This window comes from Uloborus diversus, chromosome 5 (assembly GCF_026930045.1).
Source record: "Uloborus diversus isolate 005 chromosome 5, Udiv.v.3.1, whole genome shotgun sequence".
Lineage (NCBI taxonomy): Eukaryota > Metazoa > Arthropoda > Arachnida > Araneae > Uloboridae > Uloborus > Uloborus diversus.
The window spans coordinates 91182134-91202219 of NC_072735.1; the positions used below are offsets into that span (position 1 = coordinate 91182134).

Here is a 20086-nt window from a genome sequence, read left to right on the forward strand (position 1 = left end):
ACCTATGGTCGTAATATCAAGTCAAAATGAATAAGGAAGTAATTCATACGTGTCGTTTAGTGCATTTTATCACAACCCGTCCAAAAAGGATCTAAAATATAAAATAAAAGTAGAAAAAAAAAAGCAATTCGATTTATAGTTTTATTAAAAAGGAATTAATTCAATTTATGGTGCCCATTGATGCCGGAGGTTCTTGGGCATGAGCCCAATGCTCAGTTGGTTCATGCCTTAATCAGGTCTTGTCAGTAAGACTGATTGTCTCCCTTCAGAGCCAAACAGCCCATTGCAATTGAGGTTGTGAAAAGCAAAAGGATGTAAGTGCCAAATAATTTGGCGATACCAGTACAAATGGTAGGTAAATCTCTCCTCTGTTTTGGGGTCAAGAGATAATACTAGCACACCTGACAAGTGCTGCTAAACAGCATGATTTTATTTTTAAAAAATCTCAGTGAAAGCCTACCTAATACTGGAACTGGAACTTAAAACGTTTTAAACTTAGAACTTGAAAATGTCCATACTTATATCTCTTTGTTTCTCACTGCCTCAATTGATCATGAAATTGTGGAAGGACAAGCTTCAGCGTCGTCTATTGATCATCATCTTTCAGATAGTATATCACCAGAGCATATTAGGCATCCATCATGCGCCAATTTTGAAACTACTTTACTGTTAAAAATAAAGATCAATGTTTCGCAAAGATACTGGCTAAGTCCCTCAAAAATCTAGCTACAATCATCTTATTATTGACTAGTTTCATCAACTGAATGGTGGTTTTACAAATAACTAACTGATTAGTGAAATGTTGAATAAACTCATGGTGAAAGGTTGAACTACGTTTTACGGTTTTCTTGAGCAAAAAGTAATGCTAAAAAATGTATTACAAAGTTTGTGCACTCTATTCTTTCAGCCAAACGGGCAGGAAACGCGTATTTTTTTATTTATCCATTTCCAAATGAAAACTATTCGAAATCCTGATTTTTTAATACTTTTATTACATTACCCCCGCCCCTTTTTTTTAATGTTCGACAGGAGACATTTTTATAATTCAATTTTTATTTTTTTAATTAAATTTACATTAATAAAAACATTTTATTCGTGAAAATAACTAACAAATGATGCGTCATTTGATGCAATTGGATTATTTCTAGCATTTAGAGATTTTCGTTTGAGGAAATTGGTTGCTTTTAATTCAAATTCTGCGAACAAGCTTTTATTTTTCTTCTTTTTTTCCTTCTTTTTCAAATTTGATTATTCGAACTATTGTTTTTAGTTTACAATAAACTAAACTATCTTAGTGGACTTGCTATTTTAATTTTGTATTTTTATTTAGCAGTAAACTTATTCCTTAGATTATAAGTAAATCGCCATAAAAAATGATCACATAAAATTAAAATACTTCAATCAGGAAATCAGGAGAAAAATTCTAGGGATTAGACTAAATGATGCGTGGAAAAATTAATATTTAAAAAACATACTATCACGTCAAAAATCATAAAAGAGAAAGAAAAAATCATTGCATCTTGTGAAGAAACTAAAACTAAAAACAGCACGCCTTTTACCACTCGACGCAAAAAAAAAAAAAAAAAGAAAGAAAACTCGTGTGTTAAACAAACAATTTTTAACAGTCTGTAGAGCAAGAAACACTAAATGCCTCTAGTTCAGGGCTTCTCAAACTGGGTGCTGTAGGAAGAGACGAGGGGTGTCGCGAAATTTCCATGGTATCAATACATATTTAAGGTGAGTGTGCAAAATAAGGTCTTGTTACACTAATAAGGTCATCCCCTGGTTGATGTAGCATGATCGTGACGTCATCCTCATTAGAAACATTAACTGATGATACATTGCTATCAACAATCAGTTTCTAATTACCAGTCACATAAACAAACAGAAACCAGGTTATAAAAGTTTTACAAAAGAGTGATGTGAAAACTAACTGATCTTATTTTGCGGTAAGTTTCGTTTCGAAATGGATCACTGTAGGTTACTAGTCCGAAAATGTTATTTATTCTTCTTGAAACCTAATTTATGTTTCTAATAAGGCTAAACCGACTTTCTTTGTTAAAACTGCTGAAAAACATAATTAAAACCTCAATTTTCACTTGTTTACTTAGTTTTTATGAGTTATCTAATGATCATGCAAAAGTTGGAGCCAATTCAGTCATAAATGAGCGAGATACTAGATTATGAACCTCAGGGAGGTCTAATTTGGTGAACTTACCATACATATTAAAGATGGACTGAGGTGCCTTGAGAAAGTTTTAATTCTTCAAAGGGTGCCGCGAGTCGAAAAAGTTTGAGAACCCCTGCTCTGGTTCGTAAATATAATCAAAATTGGTAACTAAGAAATTCTGAAGGCTGTTAAAATATACATGACATGAAAATACATTAATACTAAATAACATAACTACTTAGATGGGCACACATTTAAAATGTTCTACATTTTTCAAAATCACCCCCGTTTTTTTATTTATTCATTTTTTAAAGCGGGAGAACTTTTAAAATACAGGAAAACAACGGAAAAAGTACAAAGAGATCACAAAATTTAAAATTCGAGTTGTAATGAAAAGAGAAATTAAATAGATGGAGAGAGGGGGACACTATTCAGAAGTTTTTTCGGAGATGGGTGGAACGAGAATGACTTTTTAAAGCATTTTACCGAAGATGGTTTAAAATGAAGGGAATACAGGGTGACCAAAAAAAAAAAAGTCTGCCCAAAAGTTAAAAAAAAAAGAGAAGAAAAAAAAAACGTTTGAATAAATATGTTCTATTGAAATTACAGAAATAATTATTTGCTTTAAATTTATGAAATCACAAGTTCGATATTTTTTTCATCACGTGCAACCTTGAGGCGTGACGCATTCGCAGTCTGAAATGTTGCATTACTGACTACAGCGGTGGCTCCATCAATGGACTTGATTTATTTTTGAATCACAGACTTGAGCCCAGAAATCGTATACGGGGATTAAGCCTTGACATAGTCTCACATTTCTCACCTTTGTCTTTAAAATTTCCCCAAAGGAAAAAGTCAGACGGATTGAAATTCGGAGAACAAGGAGGCCAGTTAATGTCCATTCCTGCGTGATCCGGAAAACCCAGAGCAATCATGCGATCATGAAAATGCTCTTCCAGCAGAGCAAACAGGTTGGAGGTGCGATGTGGTCTAGCGCCATCTTGCAGAAACCTCATCAATTTGAATTATTGGAGCATTGTCCTTATTAGCGCTTTTTTTTCTGTTCCTCTTGTGTTCTTTATAAACAGAGATGTAGGCTAGGACTTTTTTCAAAGTGCAGAAAATACTGCTTGTCATTTTTCAGAGAAGTGAAATTCATTTTGTATAAATGAAATATACGAAACTAAGATCATAACAGTGATCAATTTTATAATAAGAAATTCACTATAAGTGCGAAAGGTAAATGGATGATGATAGGGAAAGAAGAGATGTGTACTATTTTAATTTATAACATTTAGAATGCTTGTTACTTGGATTTTCAGAAACAAAGAAACTTTAAAACATGATATTAAAAAGAAAATTAAAAAAAAAAAAATGCCGTTTCACCCCATTTTTCTTGATGATCAGTTTTTTTTCACTTTCCGAAGCGTGAAAACACGCTTGATGTGGCATTAAAAATATTCCTGCTTATAAACAGTGATTTGTGACACCAGTGGTTGCATATGCGTGCAGGAGACGGGAGGGGGGGAGTGAATGTGACCAGCTATGTCATATTCGAGATTTAACTCAAAAAGGAGTAAAGTAATATATGTTGGTTATCAGTAGACGAAGAAATGTGGAATAAAATTTGTTTAGTACACTGTACAAAAACTCAGAAAGGTTTCTTTTTATAACGAAAAACTTTCCAGCTCATACAGATTCCTCCCATCAGCAGCAGCTTTCTGCTCTGATCAAAAATCTTATCCGTTTGACCAGAAAGTAAGAAGTGTAAGTGTTGACGCATACTCAGCTCACACGGCAATCGCAGTTCCGCACCAAATGCATAGCGAAACATGAACCCCAATGCACGTTATGAAAATAAAGTCTTATTAGTGTTGCGCCATATGACTAGTTTAATTTACTTCTTTTCTTTGCTTGTCTTAACCAGATGAGTTATTTTTATTGATAGAATTTTGTTCTGTCATAAGAATGCCTTTTCTGGTGTTAATTATTGACGAAAAAAAATGAGTAATAGAGTAAATTTCAGAATGAATAAGTATGTTTGCAAATCTTTATTATTTTTTAGTGATTACTAAGTAGACCATGTTTAGCCTTTTTTCATCTCTATTATTTTTTTTATCAAATGTTACGAAAGTTACGATTAAAAAAATATTTTACATTATATCACACATATTTTAAGTGTAAATGTAACAGATTTTATTCTTTTAAATATCTTTGTTAAAAAAAAATAATTAACCCAAAATAAGTGTCATTGTATATGCTGTTTTCATGTGTCAATACCCGTTTATCATTAGTAATTTATTAAAATACATTTAATTGAACCTTTATGCATCAAAAATTATGAATTGAAATTTTTAATATGGAAGTACTCAGATTCGATAGTTCGTCTTTAAGGTTGCGTGTTCTCATTCTCTTGTAAATAGTGCAACTTTCCTTTTTTTAAGCGTGCTATTATTGTAAAGAACTGAGAATTACTTCTGTTTACCGAACAATCCCTCATTTTTAGAAAGTACCTTCCCTGCGCTCCCAACGAACTTGGGAACATTTGTATATTTCGGTATGAGAAACCTAGTGTTTCAGTCTTTTTTGAAAGCTGATATCCCTAAAAAAAATATTGACATTAGCAAGCTTAATCCGCTTCAAATTAGATAAATTTGTATGAATTTCTATAACAAATTGATTCAATATACATGTTTAAGAAAGTCTCCCCCCCCCCCCTCTTTTATGAGCCTTACATTTTACTGCTAGCAAAAGAAACAGGAAAAAGGACTTTATAACAAAATATTTTTTAAATATTTTTAACAGAATTTTAAATTTATCTTTACTAGTGACATTTACTTTTTGGCAGAGAAACATTTCTTATATTAGCAGATCTTCATTAGTGCAACCTATTGCAGTTGCAGTGTACCTGTTTTACCCCTTGATTGCTTAAATGAAACAAAAATATTAGGTTGGCAGGCTATGCCCCATGCACCAATTATACATTTTCTATTACAAGAAACTTGATTAGAAGCTAAATGAAAATACACCCGCAATTGAAACATAATATTGGTAAATTTTTTGCAAACTCAAATTTCACTCAATTAGCCCTTCAAATTCGATAAATTAGACAATCTGCGGTTAAATGATTTTTAAAATGTGTCTGCAGACATGGTATAAGTGCCGCTTAGCAAGTTTTCTTACTTTTCTATTTTCTTTGTAACCCTTGTTTACGAATTTGATTTCAATGAACTGAAAATTGGCATGTGTTAAGCTGTTAATCACGTTTTCATTAGAGTTTCAATAGCTATTAATTGCAAATTATGTGAATACATACTGAATAAAGTTTAACTGGCAGAAGTTAGCTATATTGATTTCAATTGGTTCCTTAGCATTAACTATGAAATTCATGTGATCAAAAGCGCGAAAAAAAAAAAAAAAAAAAAGACACAACCACACACACAAATGATTTCATAATTGCATGTTTAGCAACTTTTTTGCTAGTTGATTTGAAAGAACCAGTTAACATTGTTATGGTATACACAACAAAAAAGTAAAAAAAAAAAAAAATCTGAAATGATCGAAAACGTTTTTGAAAATTACAGCGTGGATTCCGTATAATACTCAGAAACGTGTCTGAAAATTTCATGAACTGCAACTTCACAACATATTTAGAAACGTTTTAAAAAATTACAGAAAGAAGATTCCAAAATACTCAGAAACGTTTCTGGAAATTGTAGAAAGTGGATTCCAAAATACTCGGAAACGTTTTTGAAAACAAAAGAAAAAGGATCCCGAAATACCCGGAAACGTTTCTGGAAATTACAAAAAGTGAATTCTAAAACACGTTTTTGAAAATTTTATGAACCATAGCTGTCTTATATATTCAGAGACATTTCCAGATTTTTTTTTACAGTGCAGATAAGTAGTTTTAAAGTATGATTTTGCTGTCTTGATGTTTACTTTTAGCTATTCGTCATCTTACTCACCTCCCTTCATTATCTTACACCAGTGTGCTAAGAACGAAAAACACTTCTTGTTTTTGAAGACATATTTTTCATATTTCAAAAGGGGATAGCAGAGTTTTAATATTTTAAATCAAACTTAACAATTTAAAGAAACCGTGGGCATAAGTTTCAAAATTTTAATTCACATCCTAAAGCGAGAACATTTTTTTTTTTTTTTTAAAGTTAAATGTCGTCGCCTTACCCCACTTTCCCCTGCCATACACCATACTGAAAGGAAAAATAATTACAACATGTGTTTATCAGCTTCTTTACTAAACATTTTCCCCGAACAACTGATTATTATATTACAAACATTAAATTAAAACATATTTATTAACCATTCGTAGCAGTAATGACGGAAAAATAAGGACAAATGGTAAACTGAAGGAGAGAGCCTACGAAAATAGAGCACCTCAGCTCCTATGACACTAGATAATTCACTTGTATATAAAGCTAGCTAAGGGGTTTTCCATTCAAATGACGTCACCTTTTTTATTTTTTTTTGCTCCTCCCCCCCTCTCTTTTTTATCACAAAAAGTCGTATTTCACCATACCCCCCCCCCCCCCCGCCCTCTTTTTTTGTCACATGTTTCGCTATCTGTTTATAAACATATTCTCTTCAAAAAAAAAGGCATGATGTCACACTTCTTACTACCCTCCCTCCCCCTTGTCACAAACTGTAATTATTTCACCTTCTCCCCATCCCTCTCAAAGCGTGACATCAGTTTTAGACCTTAATCTCCCTGTTTTTCCCATACCGGGACAGAAAGTTGCTCCATCCCATTGTTTATTGTTGTGAACTATAATTGAAGAGTGAATATTTTGAATACTTAACCTTGCATAGCTGATTAATTATCTGTTAAAGGATGTGGCGATAACATAAAGCTCAACAAACTTCTTCGCCAAATATCACCAAGCTTACGTACTGAATTCGACACGTTACTATTCGCCAAAAAAAAAAAAAAAAGTGAGATGCAGCGAAATTCCGTTGCAACGAATACCAACACAATGAAATATCCGTTTCAACAAAATAAGTTTCTAGGCCCGATTTAATTTTCATTTCATTTTTTTATTTCCATCAAATGGAATTCCCTTTACAACGAACAAAATTGATGATCCCTTGAAGGTTGTTGTAACGGGATTTCACTGATCTCCAAATTCCACCAGATTGGTCGCTAAGCCTGGAAATTTCCAGACTACGTAATTCTCCACCATTTCGAACCCCACCATCCATTCAGTTTTGGGTACCGTCAACTAATTTGACTTTTCTGTCCAGAATAAATCTGCACACTTTTCAAATTTTAGTTTGTATCATTTCTGGAACTTCCCAACAAACGTTAAGAATAAATTTTACAATCAGTACAGTTCTTCTATTTACTGGTAAAAAGAAAATTGTCTAAAGATCAGGAATGATACAAACTAACCTTTGAAAAGTGGAAAAATTCACCCCTGAAAAGACAAAACCAAGTCAATTAATGGTAGAAAAAGAAATAAACATATCAAGCTAGCGTCAGATGGGGTGCCGCGTTTTCGAAGTTTAAATTTAATTTTGACATTTGTATTGATACTGTGATGAGCTCTTTAACTTATTTGGAAGTATTGTCTGTTCTGTGTTGTAGTTCTAAAAATCCTCCCCCCCCCCCTTTAGTCCTGCTCAGTTCTTTTAAGTGAATCTACACAAGGGTCATTTTTAGATAATTCGCTTTTTGTCAAAAGCCTTTTTAGAAATTAATTGTTCTATACTTGTTTTAAATGAGTATCAGTTCATTGTATACAAAATCCAGAACTTTAACATTTCACTCTCTCATTGTAGATCAATACGTTGAAAACAATGATGGCCGAAAAGTCAGGAAAAAAATACTTGGAGTTGTGGTTTTGCGAAAGAAGCATTTCGGTAAAAATATCCAATTACAAAATGTAAGGTCTTTCCTTTCCCTTATCATCATACCCAAGATTTGAACAGATCGGGAAAGAATTTTAACTTTTAGAAAAATTTTCGCAATCAGTATTGCCTCGAATAATAACAGATTTGGTAACCCTATTTAATGTGTCAAAATCGTCTTGTGGACCTCCCACCCCCGCTGCCTTCCATATAACAAGCTCTCGAGCTTGGATTGTTAGTTTTGAAAAGGTCCGCTCTCCGTTCGCTTTGTTGGAGAAAAGAAAACTCGACAACTATCTTTCTCGAAACTGCTTAAGAATCAATGAATTCATAATGGTATCTCATTCTTTTGAATTCAGTTTGCGCTTACTTTTTAAATGCTGGAATTCTGAAAGGCCGCCGTTGCGAACAGCACAAAAGAAAAGAAAAACCCCTTTCGCATGTTTTCGAAATTTCCTTTATTCTCTGACATTGTATGGTACAAAAAAGAAATTTATCTATAATGAATTCCCCGTATTTTGTTAGGGGGAGGGCGTCTAACACATTATGCAAATCAAAATGTTTCCTTTTTTACGCTAATTATTGCGTTCACTCCTGTACAAAGGCGTGGTTTAGGTTTCAGTCCCCTCCCCTCCCCCTCGCACAAACAAAAAGTTTTGTGGGGGGTCTTCTCACAAAATGCAACGTTATTTTTAACGTTAATAATATTTAGCATTATTCACAGCTTCATCCTTACTGGTATCATAAATGAGAAAGTGAGTTTCTTCGCTACACGACCTAACAACTTAATTGAACATCATGAAATGTTGCATGCACATTGTCAGGGGTGCATAAAAGTACAAAAGGTACTTTTAATCCAGAAAAAGTATTGTTCTCGAGTGATATTAATTTCAAATACAAGTTACGTCTTAAATGGCTCTTTCTATACGAGAATTCTTAATGAAGTTGGCAACACAGGTATAATTAAGTTTTAATGAACTTGCAAGGCATTACATTCCTTCTATACAATCACCAACAAAGATTATAACCTTTTGTCAAACGCCGGGAATCCGATGGAGGGAACTGGAAGTGTGTTAATATTTGATGTCATCGACACAGAGCCCTAAGGCTCGGGGAACCCAATCTCTAGGATAGTTCCCGGACAGTCTGTAGACGGTTTATGGAAAGGAGACCGACCACCGACCACAGGATGTCAATCTGATCTTGACGAACGGAGACCGATTTCTGCGTTGCAAATTTGCAGTTTCATTCTGACCCGTACGAAACGTTTTATTCCAAAGTGCAACCTGCAACCATCCTATATGAAAATACATTTTCGCGACAGGCTTCCAGTAATTCTTGATGCCATCAGGATAACGGCACCAGTAACAGACATGCTTAAGACATCTTTCTCATGTTAACTCAATTTTCTGAGTCTTTTAATGGATTTAGAATTTTAAAACTATTTTTCTCTCATGCAACGACATCTTATCTAACGTTTGGCTGCTAAAAAAAGGTCTGACCCCCCCAGTAACAGACACCAAAAAATCTGATGCCACCCAGTTAACAGACTGGGTGAAGAAAGGATGAGTAATGGACAAAATTCCCTTTTTCTCTTCAAAATGTGCAAAAGTTCATTTTTAGCCTTATTAAATTCAAATGAACATGAAACGCTGGCTGACCTCGTGGTGCCTGTTCATAACTTTCCACTACTTCCCAACTGGCTCAAAATATTCACTTTTATAACACTAGATGGTTACCGTATTCATGGACCACAGCAACATCAGTTTTACTCTCCTAAAAGTCTTATTATTTAAATCCAAACTCATGACTTTGTCTGTTACTGGACTCTTGTCTTCCCACCTCTCATCTCTAGGCATCTCCGTCCCAGTGCGGCGGTTCTAGGTCAAGTTGCCACTATTTAATTTAAAACCGTTGTTCACGAAGAAAGCCTCCAATCTTTTCCAATGTGGTATTGTTGGAAAACTCATAAGAAATACTCCCTCAGAAAATTTTGCTTGACTTAAGCACTAAATCGTGAGGGTTGTTCACAAATCAGTAACACTTGCTGGTAATTCTTCAATGGCGCTATTTTGTGATCATGATACAAACAAATCTTTAGTAGACAGTTTCACGTACTTGGTTGCGAAATTAAGTCATTAATAATTGATAACATTGATATCTGCTATCTTTGTTGCATGCGCAGGTTATTAATTCCTTAAAAAAAAAAAAAAAAAAACTGGTATTTTATCAAATTTTCAAAATTTTCATTTTTTTTTTGTCACGTTTTCTCAACGTTTGGTAAAGTTAACTATGCCAAACACTTGTGAGAGGATTTTTTTTTTTTTTTTTTTTTTGAGCGATGATTAATTGCTATTTATTCTCACTTTGACCGTGTTTGATTGAGATTATAACGACGAGGAGCGTACGTCTAGCACGTTTTTTTAAAATATATATTTATAATGTTTGTCGTCATGGTTACATGACGGTTTGCGTTCATTCAAGGCTCACCTTAAGCAGAATTTACGCTAAAAAACGGGTTGTTTTGAGTAAAATAATTTTTTCAGAAAAACGCCTGCATAGCAAAATTTTATCTCAATGCAAAATTTCTAGATTGAATTCTCATCATGCAAGATTGATAAGAAATAAAAATACCATAACGACCTGCGCTGTAAATATAATTTTTATGATAAGTGTACGAATGCCTTTTGGCCGTAATAACTACATCTTTATTAGCGAACCTAAATTACCATTACTTTTTTTACGTTTTTGTCTCGTATTACATAAAAAAAAAAAATCACTAGTCATAATAAAACAGGGGTAAATTTCTTCTCCATTTCCATTCCATTCCATTTTTAGAAGCAAACAACCCAACGAGTAATATCCTATCGCAATTCGTGATCACGAAAAACATAATTTGAATTCAAGATGTCAAAATTCAAATGAATGTCAAGGGCTGGATACTGGCTAAAAACATATATTTTTAATATAATTATTATTTTAAAGAACGCTTATATCTTCGTGAACATAAGTAGTTACACTTTTACGAAAATCCACAGAATAGTTATATAGCAAAAAAAAAAAAATCATCTAGTATTTCACCGAAAAGTCGACCAAGTTTCTGAATGTCTGATGTATGTGTAATATTTTGCTGTTTGTAGGAGTTTGTAATCGATTTGTTGTCGATCAAGTCAAAGTGATTCCCAAGTCCTGGCAGAATTTTCTGCCCCTGTCACAAAAAAATCCACCATTTCAAAGTGATATTTTCAAAAAAAAGGAAAAAACTCTCCCTCTTTTTTTGGTGACCCTTAAATTATGGTGTCCAGATGCACGGACTCGCTTGACCGTGGGTTAATCAGAGGCTCTGTTCTCAAAAGGATCACGTGGGGTAAAAAGACCATAAATTTGGATATTTTCATCTTTACAAAGCTGCAAATCTAAAACCACTTAAAATGTTTGACAGATATTCAGCTGAGAGTACCAATGATTTTTAATTTTCTTATTTCTATAAAAAAAAAACCCTCATCGCTTCTTTTATGCTTGTTATTATGACTATTATTTCGCTCATATTTCAGGGTAAAATTAATATACGTTGAGAAATTTTAAATTCAATAAGACCAATTGAAATACAGATAACACACATTATAGAATTTTTTTGTGTGTAATTTTATAGTTTAAATAAAAACTAATCAATTTGTAATGTGCTCTACGATTTTATATTGATTCATCCAGTATTTGGACGATATTTCTATCAAATTCATCTACGTAAACATATTCTGGAGCATCATTTCTGGACCAATGGACATTTAATAATATACTAAGGTAAATGGGTTTATTCTGCTGACAAAATTTGACAGAAAAAGTGTCAATCAACATTCTCCCATTGTAAATACTTGAACTGTATCCAACAACGAGCAGATAATCTGCCTGAAAGAGATGTCATGGTGTTTTCAGTTCAAATTCTCTTAGATCATTCTGCATTTTTGCAACAGAGTAATGAAATAATTGCAAGCTTTTTTATCTTTTCTTGTATTTCCCCCTTCTTGAAGAGTTGCAGCAACAATCGCTTCCATTAGCATCATCTGTACTTGCCAGTAGACACATTTTCGTTTTATTTTTTAATTCCTGAAGGCAGTTTTTGTTTCACTGGAATGCTGCTAGTGCCTATAAAACAGACGAAAAGCAAAATGAAAACACCTTATCTAGGTATAGCTAAAAAATGTTATCTCCGTTGATAACATTTAACCGCTTGAAAAAAGGTAATTCACAAATATTGTTTATTACATAAATAACCTGCAAAAAAAATTAGCATACCAGAAAAAAATATTTTTGGCAATTGCTGCATTTTATTTGTGAAGATCATTTTACTCTACCTGACCCTACACTAAAAACAATTCAAAAGCGTTCCCAGAAAATAATGGGAAGCTAATGTGCCCAATTTCTACCAGTAACATGTCTTGCAAAAAACAGGAACGTTTTCCGCTAAAAGTCAATGGTCTCCCTAAAATTATCCTGAAATATTTCTAAAGAATTCAGAAATCATCCCAGTAAAAGCCAATCATGTCTGTGGAACAAATCAGGAACCGTCGGAGAAAACTTTAGTAGGTATAAAAAATAGCTTGACACCTTCCTGATTTACCAGGAAAGCTCCAAAAGTAATCTTGCAACCATGGCCAAAGCTAACACAGAATTGCAAGTAAGTACCAAGCATCTTGCTTGACTGAAATTCTTGCAAAGCTACGGAATCCATAGACTTACATTTCGTTCTCATCCTAAGCTTAGTCAATCTAGACGGACCGTAATCAAACTGAAGGCGTACACTTAATAAATTAGCTCGGTTAATTAAACTAGTAGCTAAAAATATTTTTCACAACAGTGAGAAATCTGCATTCGCGCAGCTTGTAGCGATTCAGGAAACTCAGGGGTGCTCACCCTCTAAGTGCAAGGGCTAACCCCCCTAAATATCGAAAAGCCTCCCCCAAAAACAAGAGCTCCCCCTAAAAATTAGAAAAATACCCCTCAACCCCCCCCCCCCCCTCCTGTCTAAAAATTTCAGTGGCGCAGTCAGCGCCATGACCCCTCTTCCTCTAGGTGGGCACCCCTGGGAAACTTTTTAACTAAGATACTTGATTTTCACAGGAAATCGATGAAAACCTGTGAAATCCCAGAACATTGCCGAAAACCAAGTGGGACGTTTCGGAATGTTATTGAAGTGTATGTAATGTCTAAGAAATATCGACTTCCTATAGTCGTAGCAGCTTTGAGCTGATGAATATATAAAACTGATGCTTAAAAATACTTCCGAGAAACTACTTTTGAATATTAAGCTTTTGGATACTTTCAAGATCTTTAAGTGAAATATACTCAAAAAGTGCTCATACTTGCATGAGTTCGATACCTGCTTTCGTAGATTTTTTTAAAATGCTGTATACCAAAATACGACAACGATACTTCTTGCAGTAGATACTTTGATGGAATCAATTCTAAAATTTTATTTATTTCACTTTATTTTATCATGATTCATTTATTTATTGCAAAATATTATCTCGTATACATTAGAAAATACTGACTGAACCAATGAGTTTTTGTAATAATAATAATTTTCTATGGTGTCACGAAGAAAAAAGATACAATTTCCAATAATGAATAAACGAGAAGAAACTGAATCAGCACTTCCACTCGTGGATCACCCCTCAGACAAAAACGATTTCCCGTCGATAATTTATTCTCATTCGGGAAAAAGCGGGAACCTAATTAACTCCTTAGGCTCTTTCAGGAGCACATCGCCGGCTAAAAAGTTCGAAACAATCGTTCCATTCCCACCAGATCAGAAATTTATAAGGGCCTTTTTCAGCGGGACCGCGAAAAAGGCCGAGCGCGGCATTATTATGATGATGATCGTTCCGGGCGCAGGTCCCCCAAATAGACTTTCAAGTGGCCCGAGTAAATTAAAGTCGGGAGTGGAGCACCTGTCGCTGACACCCGGGATCCTCTCGACAAGTCGCTTTGTCTCACCGCTGGCCGGGACACCAAACCGCAGCGCGGACATCTTTGGACACACGGCAGAAAAAATGAAACGAACCCTTGCTTGATAGATGATAAAGATAATAAGTGATCAAAGCCCGAAAATGACCTTTGAAAGCACCGCACACGAACTGTATTTGATCTCCCCCCTCTCCGTCACCGACTTTTCAGTATAGTTAAGTAATAAAATATTTTGTATTTTGGAATTGGTGAATGAAGTTATTTTTTTTAAATTTTTATTTATATTTAATATTTTTATTTTGCTGAATTGCGATATGAAATTTTTTCATTTTCCTTTTTAAACTTAAGGTATAAATTTGGTTCCCTCCCAACTTTCGTGCCCTGGGTCTGTGCCCCTTGTGCCTTAATCTGGTCCTGTAAGTGATGATAGATACGTTAGTAGAGCCTCGAAAATCCAAGTCTCGAAACTTTGAGGTTCTGCTTAATCCGAGGTGCTTCATTTATGTTTTAAGTTATACATTTCAGTGGCTCAAAATGTGATTTTCATTAAAATAGAAATTTTTTGCTGTTGTAAATTTTGTTAACTACGTACAGTAAATAATAAAACACCTTGAGAGGTTGGTTATGTTTTGGTTGCCTTGCACACATAAATGTGAAAGGATATCGAGATAAAATTAAGTTAACATTCGTTTAGTCGCAATTAAAAGGAAATTTATGTTAAAGTTTGAGTCCTCCTCCTTGTCTTTATACACCGAAAAGTAAAAGGTTCTCCTCCTTATGTCTTCCGAGTAGTGTAAATCTTAAATGAGGAAGAAATTTCCGGATATTCCGAGTTTTCAGTAATCCGAGGTGAAGTGAGCTCCAATTACCTCGGATTTTCGAGACTCTACTATTAGAAATGATGATCAAGATAATCAAAATCAATACTTTTCAATAGCATTTAGACTCCCTAATAATGAAATGAATAACTTTTTGTTTTGAATTTTTTCGCATTCTAACAAGAAAAATTTATTTTACTTTATTGATACTAAAGCAAAGGCATTTTTGAGTGATGCCATTTGATGATATGATGGGGAGAGTGAGAAAACATGATTCGTCTGGATTATATTTTTGTTTGCTCTATGTTGTAAGTGGAAGATTTGGAACGTTACAGGCTTAATTTAATGCGAATTGAAACCTTTTTGCACAAATCACCCAATTACTGGATTGTGACAAATTTCGTCCGTAGAATTTTCATAAAAATCCGATTCAGCGCAAAGACATATCCTCTTCTCCAGAACTGGGATCATGGAGCATAATGGTAAATAGGAATTAAATTTCAATCATTTTTAAAACGAAACTAGTGAATTCATGCTTGGTTGCTTAAACTATTAAGCACAAATTATCGAGTTGCAATTTATCCCGTGTGTCTGAACTGTAAATGAATTTGGTGCGACATTTGTATGAAAGGATTTTTTTCCATCACAATGTTTTATGGCATCACACCAGAGAGCTTTCACAATGAAACGACCCTGGCGACGAAAACTTGGGAACTTGCTGAGAGAGGAGTTTCTTCTCGCGCTGTAAGACAATTGGAACAGTGGAAAACGAACACCTCAAATCGTGCTCCAAATAGTTATATAGCTCAGTAGCTGCAATTATCTGTTGCCAAAAACAATGTGCAAAACTTTTTGCATTGTTCATGCTAGGAAATGCAAATCTTATTTACAATTTTACTATAAATACTGAATAATCAAGTGCAATAATGCAATGCATTTCTTTTATTTTTATTAGAAGGTTACATTAAAAAAGCTTGTGAAAGCGATTTTTATTTTTTTATAACATTCCATGCGCGATAAGAATGAATTGTTATTGTTATTATCATTATCATTTTTTTTTACTGAATATATACAGTAAATAGCTATTGTGAAAATACGAAGTAAGATTGAAAATAATCAATAAAGTTAGAAATGAATTATATGGCAAAAATGGGTAAGAAGGAGAGGGGAGGGAGGAGACGCTTACAGCTGTTTTAAAATAAAATTTAGTTTAAAACGTAGAATTGTTCTTGAGCTAAACTAAAAGTGTACGGGAGACCTCGATGAACACAGAATTGATCCAAAATGGCGGTATCATAGGTATTCGATCCTTGCCTCACGGCACATCCAGAGACCGGGGAAACAGGAGCGTGTTCCGATTGCGGGGCATTTGAAGATTTGAAGGAGGTTTTGTTGGGGCAGCTCCGCCCCGATCATGCGATAATGCTCGCCCGGATGCTGCGGATGACACCCTCCTTCTCCGATGGAACACGAACACCTGAGAGACGCTTCGCCGCGGATGTTTATCTGATCACGGATAAGGTTTTAATTATCACACCGATTTGTGATTCAAAACAATTCGACCTTATTAAAGCAGAGCGAATTTCGGTCGAAAAGAATACAGTCGTCCAGGGTGACTTCGAGGCAGTTTCTCTATTTTAAAATGAACCGCTCATATTTTAATAGCTTTACTAGCTGCGTCGCCCGGCTTTGCACGGTCTACCTCGAAAATAAAAGTTATGTCAAGTGACGCATGTTCAACAATCGGGCATGAACAAAGCCTGAAAACAGAAGCCAAATTTTATTTCTTTAAATTTGAGGGAAAAAATGGCAACAGATCTTTCTTTTCAATGATTTTCTTCACGCTACAAATTTTAACAAATGCTTTGTTACAGAAAGTTGAGTTGAAGCACTGAATAATAATTTAAATGGAGGAAAGCCTTCGAAAATTAGGGATTTTATGTCGAAATCCAAGTATCATAGTTAATAGTTTTTAAATGATATCTCCGCTAATAAATAGCTAAATATAAAGATGGGAAAATTACGAATCTATCGATACCTGGTTCGGTAGTCAGTTCACTGGCGTTCGGGATAAGTAACTCGGACATACATACATAGGTACATACGAACAGTTTTTAAAGATTACTAGCACTACCCGCACGGTTTTGCTCGTGTTATAAAACTAAATAAAAAAACTCTTAGAGCAAGTGCAAATTTCCCTTTCCACTCCGAAATAAAAAGAAAGACTCTGTTTCGTTAGTTAAAATGTACACGTATGGTTTTGTCTAAGCTCCAAACATAGTCCATAAAGTAACTTTAAAAAAAAAATCCTAATGTAAAGATTACACCTGTCCGTCAAAATTCTCTCTTTCAAAGAAAATAGCATCTAATTTAAATACTTAGAATCATTTAAAATCGCCGTAGAAAAGCGTTTAAAGTTAAAAAAGTATAATAATAACTTTTAACTCTCCAATCCGAAAGATACTGCCAATAAAAGAAACAAAGAAATAGAAATATCACTAAACTTAGATTTATCGTCTCAGAATATTTACAAGCAGAATAAAAATTAATCAATAAAAATAAACACTGTATTTGTACATGCAAAAACATGATAATGACCATGTTATTCGCTATCTACCGTTTGCAAGGAGAGTAGATTTTGACAAACGTAAAACATTGGGCAACGTGACCACTATGAGCAATCCTGATTGCTGAATCAGAATCAAGTGAAAATCTCCCAACCCAAAGAATAAATAATTTTGTTGAAATACTCAGCACTTAAAGAACAGAATGAAAATCCGTGCCACTCCTGATAAAAAGGTATTTTATTAAAACATCTGTTACAGTTATGACGAAGGCAAATTAGTACCGAAGAAAAAAATCTTGTCGTCAAAATACTCACTCCAGTTGAAACAGCGGAAACTACACGTATATTCATTCCTACCAAAAAGAATCACAGATTTTACGATATAGCGTATTTTATGTACATAAAAACGAATTTTCACTGTGCCTCTAATTTCAGTGAAGGGCAATTCCACGAAAATGACAATTTTTACGAAAGAATTTTTTTTCATTAATTTATTGGAATGATATTGTAAACTATATCATTCATTATGCGTTGGAGGTTTTCGTGGCTTTGTGGTAAAAACTTCGCTTTAAATGCCGGTAAACGTGGGTTCGATAACCTCGGACGCTCTGAGTGGTGTATTTCCTTTCTTTACGCTGAAAATCTTTTTCATGTTGTCTTATGTGTAAATAAATAAAAAAGTTCAAAATCTCGAGGCAATGGCCCTTAATCCTTCCATGGTTATTAACTATGGACACGTAAACAACAACAGTTAAAGGCAACAATTTTTAACTTAATTGAAAATGTGGTCACTTTTATAGTAATGAATGGACTTTAAAAGCCATTCCACCGCAGTCATTTCGTCAAAACGCATAAACTTGAATTTGTCAATCTAGTACATGAAAAATTATTTAAATTAACAGTTTCTCATTGTTACTTCTCTATCACGAAAGTATTCGTCAGTTAAAAGATTGAATTAATACATAATTTCACAAAAATATCGTTTTGTTTTAAGAAGTCCAAAAACTTGGTCATTTCATCACGGAGCAGAAAATAGCACAAACATTGAGGAAAAAGGAATAGAAGCTTTTTTTTCTCTCTCTTGTTTTTCATATTTCAATAATAAAGTGCTGAGAAAAAAAAAGTCAGCTGAAATGAAAATAATTTCACTGTAATCGCTTAAACCTTAAAAAATAAGAAAAAAAACAAAAAATGAATTTTTACATTTTGTATCCAAATTATGTTTTTCGCAATCACGAGTGTGTGTGTGTGTGTAGGCGTGTGTGTTTGCGTCTGAGTGCAGGCATGAGTGTGTGTGTATGCATGTGTGTATGTGTGTGTGTGTGCGCGCGCGTGCGTGTGTGTATGTGTGTGTGTGCGCGCGCGCGTGCGTGTGTGTGTGCGTGCGTGTGTGAGTATATGTGTGTGTATGTGTGTGTATGTGTATATGTGTGTGTGTATAACTACATTTTCACCGTATACCTCTTTTTTTCCACCATGAGGGGGGAAAAAGCAGTCTTAACATTTTAAGGCCTATTAACTACTCCACAGAACGCCCTTAACATAGACGAGTAAACGAAAGGAGCGAGAAATACCCCTCCCTCCACCCCACCCCCCTCTGCGCAAAAAAAAGAAAGGATTTATTTTTGAATGTAAAATCTCGAATGAAATCTACACCGCGTACGCATTAGTTAATGATTAAAAAAAAAGTTTAGATTCCACACGATAACATTTTTAAATTTCCAATCGGATACACTATTGGATTACTTGTTTGTGGTTTGGATATTATGCTCAATCGCATTCTTCTGTATTATTACATAACTTTTGAATTTTGACAGGAGGGTTGATTAATAAACCTGATTGGTAATCAGGTCAGGACTGATTGATTATTTGAAATCAGGTTGGGAGACCTTCATTCATTAACCTGATGAAGGTCTTGCTGGGGAAAACAAAAAAAAAAAAAAAAAAAATCACGAGAGGATGAAAGTCTAAGGTAAGAGAGTTTACACACTTACTTACACAGCAAAACTCATTGCAAAGTTTTTCTTAATGCAGTTAACTCCCGATAATCCGCGAGCGGATTATCCGCTAGTCGATCAGCAATCAGGAGCATGTATTTTCGCAGTAAAAGGAAATAGTACCAATGGCGGTTTTTTTTTTTTTTTTTTTTGGTCTAAAAATTGTAATGGGGTTGTTTTCTTCAGTCAAAAGTAGTACTCTTAGTCACTGAAATTGATAGAATAATCAAAAAAAGTAACATGGACCCAGAAAATTCTTTCGTTTTCCCAGCAGTTATTTTTTAATTTATTCTTTAAACTGTCCGATTTTTCAAACAAGGCGTGGTCTTGATGACGTCACAAATGATGCTCTTGGCGCATCTTTCTACAGCGTTTCCATGTTATGATAATCAAGAAGCGAATTAAAATTGCGCTCTATGCTTGCTATCAACCATATTGTTGCCAATACACATGAGTAAAGATGCGAATTAAATATTTTGCTCTGTGAATGGCAACAAAGAATGGCATTTCATCACTTGTGATGTCATCGGTAAGAAATGTAAACAATGAAAGCATACCAATTTAAGTAATTTTTTAAAAATATTAAACTTAGGCAAATTATTTAAAAAATGGTCAGATCCTATGTTTTTAAGCATGCTCTTTCAGAAAAAAAATACTCTTAAAATTTTGGAAACGACCTCATTTTAAACTGAGTTGTTTTTGT

General features: G+C 34.2%; 1 protein-coding gene across 1 annotated transcript in view; it reads left to right on the forward strand.

Moving 5' to 3' along the window:
• Positions 1-20086, forward strand: part of LOC129223010 (homeobox protein goosecoid-like) — a 42373-nt gene that overhangs the window by 13289 nt on the left and 8998 nt on the right. The window lies entirely within an intron of this gene.